Here is a 10274-nt window from a genome sequence, read left to right as displayed (position 1 = left end):
TGCCAGAATGGAAATGGGAATTTCTAACAATGGATTTTGTTACCAAATTACCTACCACATGAAGAGGTAATGACACAATCTGGGTAATTATGGATAGATTAACAAAACCAGCTCATTTTATACCAATGAAGGAAACTTTCAAAATGGAACAGTTAGCTAAGCTGTATGTAGACAAAGTAATCTCATTACATGGAGTTCCATTATCCATTGTATCGGGGGATAGCCGTTTTACTTCTCATTTTTGGAAAAGTTTCCAAGTAGCTATGGGAACAAAATTAAACTTGAGCACATCATAGCATCCACAGACTGATGGTCAAAGTGAAAGGACCATACAAACATTGGAAGACATGTTGAGAGCATGTGTAATAGATTTTGGTGGAAATTGGGATGACCATTTACCACTAATAGAATTCTCCTATAATAACAGTTATCATACAAGTATTAATGCTGCCCCATTTGAAGCCTTTTATGGACGAAGGTGCAGAACTCCAGTATGTTGGGCAGAAATAGGATGAAAACAATTATCAGGTCCTGAAATCATTCAAGAAAGTACTGACAAGATAAATCAAGTTAAGGAGAGATTAAAGACCGCACGAGATCGTCAGAAAAGTTATGCAGATCATCGATGCAAACTATTGGAATTTCAAATTGGAGACAGGGTGCTACTGAAAGTATCTCCATGGAAAGGAGTAATCCGATTCGAAAAGAGAGGAAAGTTAAGTCCATGATTTGTTGGACCATTTCAAATTATCAAACGAATTGGACCAGTAGCCTATCAGCTAGAATTACCAGAGGAAATGTTAGGTATACATGTTGTATTTCACGTAAGTAACTTAAGGAAATGTTTAGCTGATATTTCACTAAAAGTACCCCTTCAAGATATAAAGGTAAATTAAAAGTTGAAATTCGTTGAGACACCTTTACAAATTGAAGATAGAAAGATCAAGAATCTCAAACATAAAAGAATAGTTCTGATCAAAGTGAAGTGGGATTCAAAACGTGGGCCAGAATATACTTAGGAATTGAAATCAGAAACGAAATGGAAGTACCCACACTTAATCCCAAGTAAATCTCGATGACGAGATTCAAAATAAGGAGGGGAGACTATAACAAACCACAAAATAATTTTTAAGGAAAAAGTAAGGAAATGGAAGGAGAGAAATTTTCATCCCACATTGGTGGAGGAAAGAAAATGAGAAGCTTCCATTATGGTATAAATAGGAGTGTAAGTCCTTGTCCCACATCGCTAGATTATAAAACTAGTGAGTTCTTTGAAAGAAAGAAAATTTATATGTTATTGTTCTTATAAGACAAATCACACCCAGTGGTCCTAGCGGAGGGTGCGAAGCAACCGAACGCGCACGGGCACGGGCGAAGTGCGATGGGCGCAATGTGGCGCTTTGATGGCGCACTTTGCACTTCGCATTTCCGTGAGCCGCTTAAGGGCCGCCTTAGTATTTTTATGGAAAATTAGGATTTTTAATAATCCTTCCATCGCGATACGCGACGGGTTTAGATTAGCCTCATCGCTTAGCGCGATGACGTGTAAAGTTATCCAGAAAATTTGCGGCGTAGCGATACGCAATGATCTATCAAAGTGACACCATCGCGTATCGCGACGTGGAAGTTACGCTGACGAGACACGTCGCATGCCACGTGGCGTGCCACGTATCATGCCTAGGGCTGACTCAACCAAGCTACGAGATTCTTCACGATACGCGACGCCCTTTGCCTATGGCCATCGCGTATCGCGATGGGGTTCAAAATCAGCTATAAATAGGTTGGAATTGAGACACTTTCTCTTCGTCAAATTTCTTCTTTCTCTCTGAATTTTGACACACATATACATATATATTAAAAGTATAGTATAATGCCCGAGTGTCGTAGCGATATCATATCCGATCGAAAGAAACTAATATACACGAATCCAAAAGCTCTGTCTATTAAGGTAAGACATTGTGCTATCGTGTAAAGTTTCTACTCTCTTGATTACCGTTATGATTATTGGTTTTATACTGATCTAGATATACTACATTGTGGTTATCTTAGGTGCTTAATACCAAGAGGTGTTTATTAATTGTAAACTTGCAAGGTGAGACATTCGAGTTTTTGTACCACTCACATTTGCGTGAGACAACTGTTTTTCCGACACTGTCATGATGATTTCAAAACCTTTATAACTCATGGAAAACGGTATAAATGTTTTCAAATATATTTTTAAAGTATTTTAAATACATTACAGTGATTAAGTCTCTATAGACTTACGGGATGGTTACTACTGGTATTGTGGGGTTTTTGTATACAAGAGTTGCCTATTGGGCTATTAAACGTTACTTATTGGACAAGTGTTAGCCAATAAGTAATATGACCACAGTCATAGATACGGTCAAGTGACAAGTACTTTTAAGTAATTTGTAAGCAGACAGGTGTACAAACATCTTAATGTTGTAACTTAACTGTAAAATGTGTCATTTACAAATGCATGTAATCACCAGTATTTCTTGTTGATCATATATTTTAAACATGTTTCAGGTGACTTGTTAGAGACAAAGGAATAATGCCTGCGGGCTTCCAGCTTAAATAAGTGGCTTGTCACCAGAATAAAGAAACGTGTTTTGTAAATTAGGGTTTATCCCTATAAAGTTTATGTTTGTATCAAAATGGGTTAAACTCCCAGTTTATAATAAAAATAAACATGGTGTTTTTATAACTCTGATCACTTTTACTAACTACGGTTCTGATGAAATATTCCGCTACAAAATAATTTAATAAACACCGATACCACCAACCAATGTTCACGGATTCCCTCCCAGGGTATAGGGGTCGGGGGCTGTGACACCCTCTGATGATTACGTGGCGCTGACGTGCCAATATGGAGGAGTATCAATGTCTCTCACCATAAAGAATAGTCTAATGGGTGTTTTGAGGATAGTTTTGTAGCTCAAAACACCTCACTTAGGATTGTCTAATTATGGAGAGAGTGATTAGCAAAAGACAAATAAAAGACCAATAAAGAAAAGTGCCGTGTCAAAGTTGGATGGAAAGTGCCGTACCATATAGTTTATCTCTTTCTTTATATACACTTCCTTGCTAACCTTTTCAAATTCAGTGGATAGTGGGTTCCAGTGTTCCATGACTTTGAATCACATTTCCAAACAAATTCTCAGTTAATAAAAATATAGACCTTCACATGAACTATAGGCATCGTTTTGAAAAACCGTACGAAGTTATTAATTAAAACAGATCTACTGATCATTTTATCTAACCTAGCTTTAATAACCTATTATTAAAAAATTCAGTCGGTAGAACCGAAATAAAAGCAACCCTTTTGAACTGCAAAACATGCATGTGGTTAATAGTAGCTTTGTTTGATTATTTAAAAAGGTGTAGAGAAAAGGTCAAGAAAGTAGGCCGTTTGATTTAACTTTGAGATGGATGGTCCGACAAATCGACAAACACCACAAGATTCTAAAACTCAGAAAGGTCCAACTTGGTCTCTTCTACTTTGGCCTTTATCTCTCTACACACGTGTGTCCGGGATCATTGAATTTATACGTAATTCATGTAAGCGCATAATATAACTAGAGTCATTTTCATATGGTTTTCAATATTATGACTCCCATGTTACCTATTTGTATGTATAATCACAAATCTTATCATCAAACAATCTGAAAACTAGAATCACCTGCTTGGTTTTATATATATTGGACCAGTTATACGAACCGACTAGTGAACACCCTAACTACGTACTTGTACATAAATTTGTGCCCATTTTGGGAGAGAACCCTCGTTGGACTCCGTTCGGTTTGAAGATGAGAGATTTCAGAATTAATACTATCGAGGACGAACATTGCATTCATCATCAAACTCAATGTCCTATCACAGGATATGTTGATTAGTCCAAGAAGCAACTTAATGGCTTGATTTTCCTTACACATGATAGTGAGACTACTTAACGTAGTGTCACGGTAATACTTCAAGGCCATTTGTACGTAGTGCCTCGATCCGTTGACAAGAGCTATATATCCCTGACTAGAACTTATTAAAAGAGAGGCACATCTCTTGACCAGAGTGTGTTTGATGTGAAACAAATCTGGGCACATTCATGTTACAATCCATTGAGGTCCACCCCGATGAGTTTCGGACCATCTAGTAATCCCAACGTTCTAGCACAAAACAAGCAACAACGTTCAAACATTATTATATAATTATCCCAAACATACTAAGGTTTCTTTATTTTCTTGTTGTCTTTGTTGTATTAATTATATAACTATAATACCTTTTATAGATGACATTTAATCTACTTTTATTAACCCATATATGATATACCTAGAAGGCTAGAATACTTAGACTTAAACCCTCAACTTGTAGTTAAAGCTTATCATTCAATGTGTCCCTTGAGGACTATTTGTCATACATATAACACAAAAGGAAAATTAGTTCCAGGTATCATTTATATCCCTTTAAATTATTATACAGATCCGTCAAGTTGACACGTTTATTTATTTATTAATACTTTTTTAAAGACAAATTTTTAGTAGTTTTCGAGACTTGAACTTAGGACATTTAGTTGTTTAAGAGACTTTGTCTCTGCCCACCAACCCCAAGACCGACCCTTATACAATCCATTTTATTTATAGTGCGTAAGATGCAAGTTTAATTGGGTTAAACAAATTGATTCTAACACGACCTGTTTAATTTTGTCTTCCGGTTTGATTAAACATGTCAACCTTAACACGACATATTAAACAATAAGATATGACAACCGAAATCCTGCTTAAATCTTTTTTGGATGTTTTAGACGTCGTTGGAATTTACCATTACTGTTTGTATGAACACTAAGCATATAAATAATTTAGAGTTTTGGATTTTAAGACCCTAAGTTTCCATTAAGACTGCAAAGTCTTGGTATATATCTTTTCAACAGCATGTGTTCTACCATTGAATTTGAATTCAACGCTTTTTAACGCTCGATCTTTCAGTTCACTTGATGTTCACTTGACATGACAGGTATTGGTTTTTGACTTGACTTGTACACTCTGCAGAATAGTTGTACATGGACATTTACCAAACCAAACCGGTTCATGCATGCGTGTGTGGAACACGTAGAAAACCAGCTCTAAACGGTTCAATGAACATAAACCCTTAATTATTGAGATCCAGCTAAAGGTCGTAGTTGGACTAATAGACATATATATATGTAGTAATATCTAATTTTGACTCTATATAAATGTTAACCGTCATGGACCTCAAGTATTATGACGTACAAGATTGTACAACCATATATATATGGCACCTTCAAGGATAACCTAAACTGTTATAATATATTTTTAACTTAATTACGCAATGCTCATGTAAAGTATATATATTTTTTAGAGATGTAGGGTTTGTTCGTTGTTTTTTTTGTTTCCGTAACAAGTTTGATTTAAGCACTAATTTTTATTATAAAATTTGTTTAATCTATATTTAAATCATAAAAAGAAGATTAGAGGCGTTCGTAGGACCGGAGCAAGGCCGTCGCTGATGAGTGGCATCCGCATCGAGGACTGGATGTACAAGAGGGAAATGAGTGGCGTTGGTTCTATTGAAATCTTGCTACAGATTTAAAAACACATATATAGGTTAAAACATATAACATTTTAAGCTTAAAACACTGGGTATAAGAAACCACATTTATAGACATTGATAATTTAGATCTTATTTTAGTATCTAACTTAATATATATAAACGCATACAATACAAACATAGATATAATAAAATAGTCATGCAAACAACATGCATGCACCTAATTTTCACATATATAAAGACGCAAGCATATATATCAGACCCATTTCTATTCAACACATTTGTTTTTTTTTCGTGGTTATACATAGAATATTATTGTGAATTAGCACACCTTTGAATACAAAGTGTATAATTCCTTGTTTTTTTCTTTTTTCTTTTTATCGATTTTCAAGACTATTATTTCTTATACCTCTCCATTGTTTTTATCTCCGATTTCAATTTTCCAGCTATTTATAACCAAATTAATTCAACATACTTAGTGTGTAATCGTAGAAATGACAACACATAAAGAAGAAATGAAGCATGGAAGAAAACTTTATTATTTTAGAATGAAAAACGTTGGCGTCGTATATCTTATACGGCGTATAAGATACACGTTGAGACTTATACGGAGGATCAAATAAGAACGTATAAGTTACACGCTGAGACTTATACAGCGGAACAAATTAAGAAGAAAACTTATGCACCGTGTAAGTGAGAAAAACTTATACGGCGTATAAGCTGATCAAAAGAGAAAATGACAAAAATTTGAGAGAAATGAATGAGAAAAGATCTAAAACTTTAAGAAAAAATTCAGAAACAAGAATATAACATGTTGAGAAAATTTGATGATGTTTTTGAACGGATAAAAATTCTGAAATGAAAAAAATAAGAGAGAAAAGAGATCAATTTGAGGATTTGAAAAAAGAAACTAGATCAATATTCAAAGAAACACATGAACGATGAAAAGAGAATGATTAAAGATCAAGAAGAAACAACGGATAAAGAGAAAAACCCGGTTTATTTTGAAAAAAAACGGTTGAAACGAAGATCAAGACTAACAACCTTGCTCTGATACCATGTAATCATAGAAAACGATAACACATGAATAAAAGAAGAAATTGTAACAACTCGGGTTTTCCGACTATAATATAATATCCAATATCCGACCCGTCATAGTTATCGGGTAATTTTAATCAACGAAACTTCACATTTATCGAACTAATAATATTTTATTATTTATTGTTTACTATAGTTATTTGTTATATATAAATAACTTTCATTTATATGCAATTTACACTATACAATATACTTTAACCCCTTATTGTTTCCACCACCATACTACAAGGACTAAACTGCAAACCATGTTAAATATATTCACCGAACCCTTTAACCCATCAGTCAAACCCGTATCCATGATCCAACATCGAACCCGAAACTCGTTTTGATTAACTTGGCCCTTAATTCTCGCGTTTAACTTGGAATTGATTTAGGGGTTTTAATATAGACGGCCTATCGACACAAATAATTTGGAAACAAAGACCAAAGTGATACAAATTTTGTAATAGATTAAACCGTCTATGATATAATCATCAATATACAAAATCAACTGGTAATATTACAATTAAACTCTGCCGCACCCACTTCTCCACCTCGCGACCAATAACCCTAATGTTAATTACGTTATAACAGCCTGTCGACGGCAGTACGTGTACGTGTTCAGGCCGGCGATGTGGATTCGTCGTTCTCCATCTAATCGCCTTTTTATCTGGTAATTAATCTATGTTCTAAGATCGTTTTTAAGCACTGATCATTAACCCTAACCTTAATTGCTCGCATATAACATGGATTAATCAATTTTGAATGCTAGGGTTCTTATATTGATTTGGGGTTAAACGTTGTCCTTATTTATATATATTTTCGTTTGCGTCTGGTTAACAACAAACTCATCATCTCAGCTGGTGGTTGTGGGTAGAGATGGTCAAAAAAACCGGTTGGGGAACCGGTTTGCCGGTTTAAACCGGAAACCGGTTTGACCGGTTTACAAACCGCCGGTTCGTATTTCGGTTACAAGTTTTAGATCCAAAACCGGTTAACGAACCGGTTAATGGAAAAACCGGTTTTTTTTAAAACCGGTTATTATGAAAAAAACCGGTTATTAACCGGTTATTTTAAAAAAAAAACCGGTTAACCGGTTCTAACCGGTTTCTAAACCGGTCCTAACCGGTTAGACCGGTTAGGGTTTTGACATACAAAAACCGGTTATTAACCGGTCCGGTTATTAACCGAACCGGTTTTTTTCCGGGCCAAAAAAACCGGTCCGGTTAATAACCGAACCGGTTTTTTTAAAAAAACCGATTTGTGCACCTCTAGTTGTGGGTGGGGGTTGTTCGCATGAACCGGCCATCTGCCTAGGTTCGAGTCCGGGTATAGGCGGTTTTTATTTTGGGTTTCTTTTTCTTTTTTTTTTTTTTGTTTAAAGGATTAAATAATTAATTGTAATTAATATAAATTATTAAATAAATATTAGTTTTTCTAAACCGACATCTTGGAGTTTGTGTTTCTTTTCAAAACTCGTAAAAGCTTTCGTTTACATATACATATATGTTTATATATCTATATATATGTGTGTGTGTGTGTGTGTGTGTGGGTTATTAGTATATTTTTTTATAATATTAAATTAACGTTACGTAATTAAAACCCGACACCATTATTGTTGTCTTCTTGTCGTTGAACATCTTTATAGATTTACTTATATTATATATATGTATCATTCTTTAAAAATGGTGAAAAATGTATTTTAAACGTATTAATTATATTTATAAATTCTGATTTTCGTTAATAGTCCAAGATATATATATTGAATGATTTAACGTTTGTCTTAAATTAATTAATATATTACGAGTTATATTTATATATGTACGCGTTTATAATTGTATTATAAAGTATTCAATAATCATATAATTATTCACTCATATTTATAATGATTTCGCAATAACAATAATTGTAGAGTTCAGTCGATCAATCAATAAACATTCTAATCCCAAACTTAACTCAATTCGCATCAAACTTAATTCATTATACGTGTTGTCTCATCATTAATTAATCCATATTAATATTATTTAAATAGGAATCCTTGTCGGTGTATCCCGAAGGGTTCATTCTCGCGTCATCATTTCCAACTCCGTTCATCTTGTCAGGTGAGTAATCACTCCCCTATTTTACTTGTTTTCAAATGTTTTGGGGACACTTGCGTACCATTTATCTTATTATTTCTCAAACGCAAACTGTGATCTTTGTGACGTGTATCAATTGAATGATTGCATGTTACTTGCTATTTGCTTACTTTCTTACTTGAATCGCATTCGGAGAGGTCCAACCTAATCTCATTATAGTATGATCATACGACCGTCGTAGTGGCCAGAGCCCGATCGCATTGGCAATGGTTTCACCAACACCTCAATTTTGGTAACCAATGCCCATTCGCATGGCAACGGTTTAGCCCTTTCTTTATGGTTGATTGTTTATGTATGTGCTATGATTTAATTGTTTATACTCACATATAACAGTTTTGCCTATTTTTGTTCACTTATATCGTTATATATTATTACCATTTTTGTTTGTGTCAAAACTGGTTATCTACTCACTCAACATGTGTTGTTGACAAACATATATTTTGTACGCATTTGCAGGTTATAGATTTGGATTGCTTATCGAACTGAAGCACACATAGAGATGACTTTAGGATAAAACATATACAAGAATAGTTTGTTTTATATTTGTAATTTTCTTTATTTTTGCTGTATATGAATGTTGTTTGATAATAAATAAATTAATTAGATATTGTCGCTTTATAATTTCATGATAGTAACCTTGTGAGCTGTGACAATCAGTTCACGCCCCGGCATTTCCGCCGTAGGTTGGGGTGTGACATAAATGAAGCACGGAATAAAACTTTATTATCTTCGAATGAAAAATTACACAAGACAAAGAACAAGAAACTATATATATATATATATAGCACATATACGACGTATATGTGTTGGGCTTATAAATGTGATGGGAGCATAAGGTGGTGTTTGTTTTTTCAGAGGCAAAATGTATGTAGTTTGTGGAACATATCTTCAAACATCTGTATCATAAGAGGTGGACTACACCTTTGCAGTTTGCAACAAGAAAACTGTTTTTATTTTAACATCTACAGACTGCTAAAATAAACTAAATTTATTTAAACTGAAATTTAACAAAAAAAACTTAACAATTAACAAAAAACTACAAACTTTTTTCAACTACAAACTAATAACAATAATTCGTCAAACCTAAACTTTCTACAAATTAATAACAATTTAACGAAATTAACAAAAAATGTTAACAATTAACAAAAATCTACAAACTAATAACAATAATCTCCAATCAACCCACCGGATCCAATCATCCACTCAACCAATCCACATCCACCCAAAACCCATTTTAGAAACCCGAATCCAACCCCAAATGGCAGTCCCAAAACACCATTACACCACCACCAGTCTCGTATTCGGGGACGCTCTCTGTTCAAGCTTATTATCAGTAATCAACAGATTCGCCATCACCAAATTCAATTACCCAGGTTTATTAACCTCCTTACAGTAAACATCCGCTTTAGGTGAGGTGGTAGCGGCGACCAGGGGGTGGAGGCGGCGGCAGCAGGTAGGGGAGGTGGCGGAGGCGGCAGGTAGGTGGAGGTGGTT

This window comes from Bidens hawaiensis, unplaced genomic scaffold (genome assembly GCF_021521415.1).
Source record: "Bidens hawaiensis isolate Kalapana, Puna unplaced genomic scaffold, B.hawaiensis_p1.1 tig00010744_1, whole genome shotgun sequence".
Taxonomy (NCBI): domain Eukaryota; kingdom Viridiplantae; phylum Streptophyta; class Magnoliopsida; order Asterales; family Asteraceae; genus Bidens; species Bidens hawaiensis.
This window is presented reverse-complemented; position numbering follows the sequence as displayed.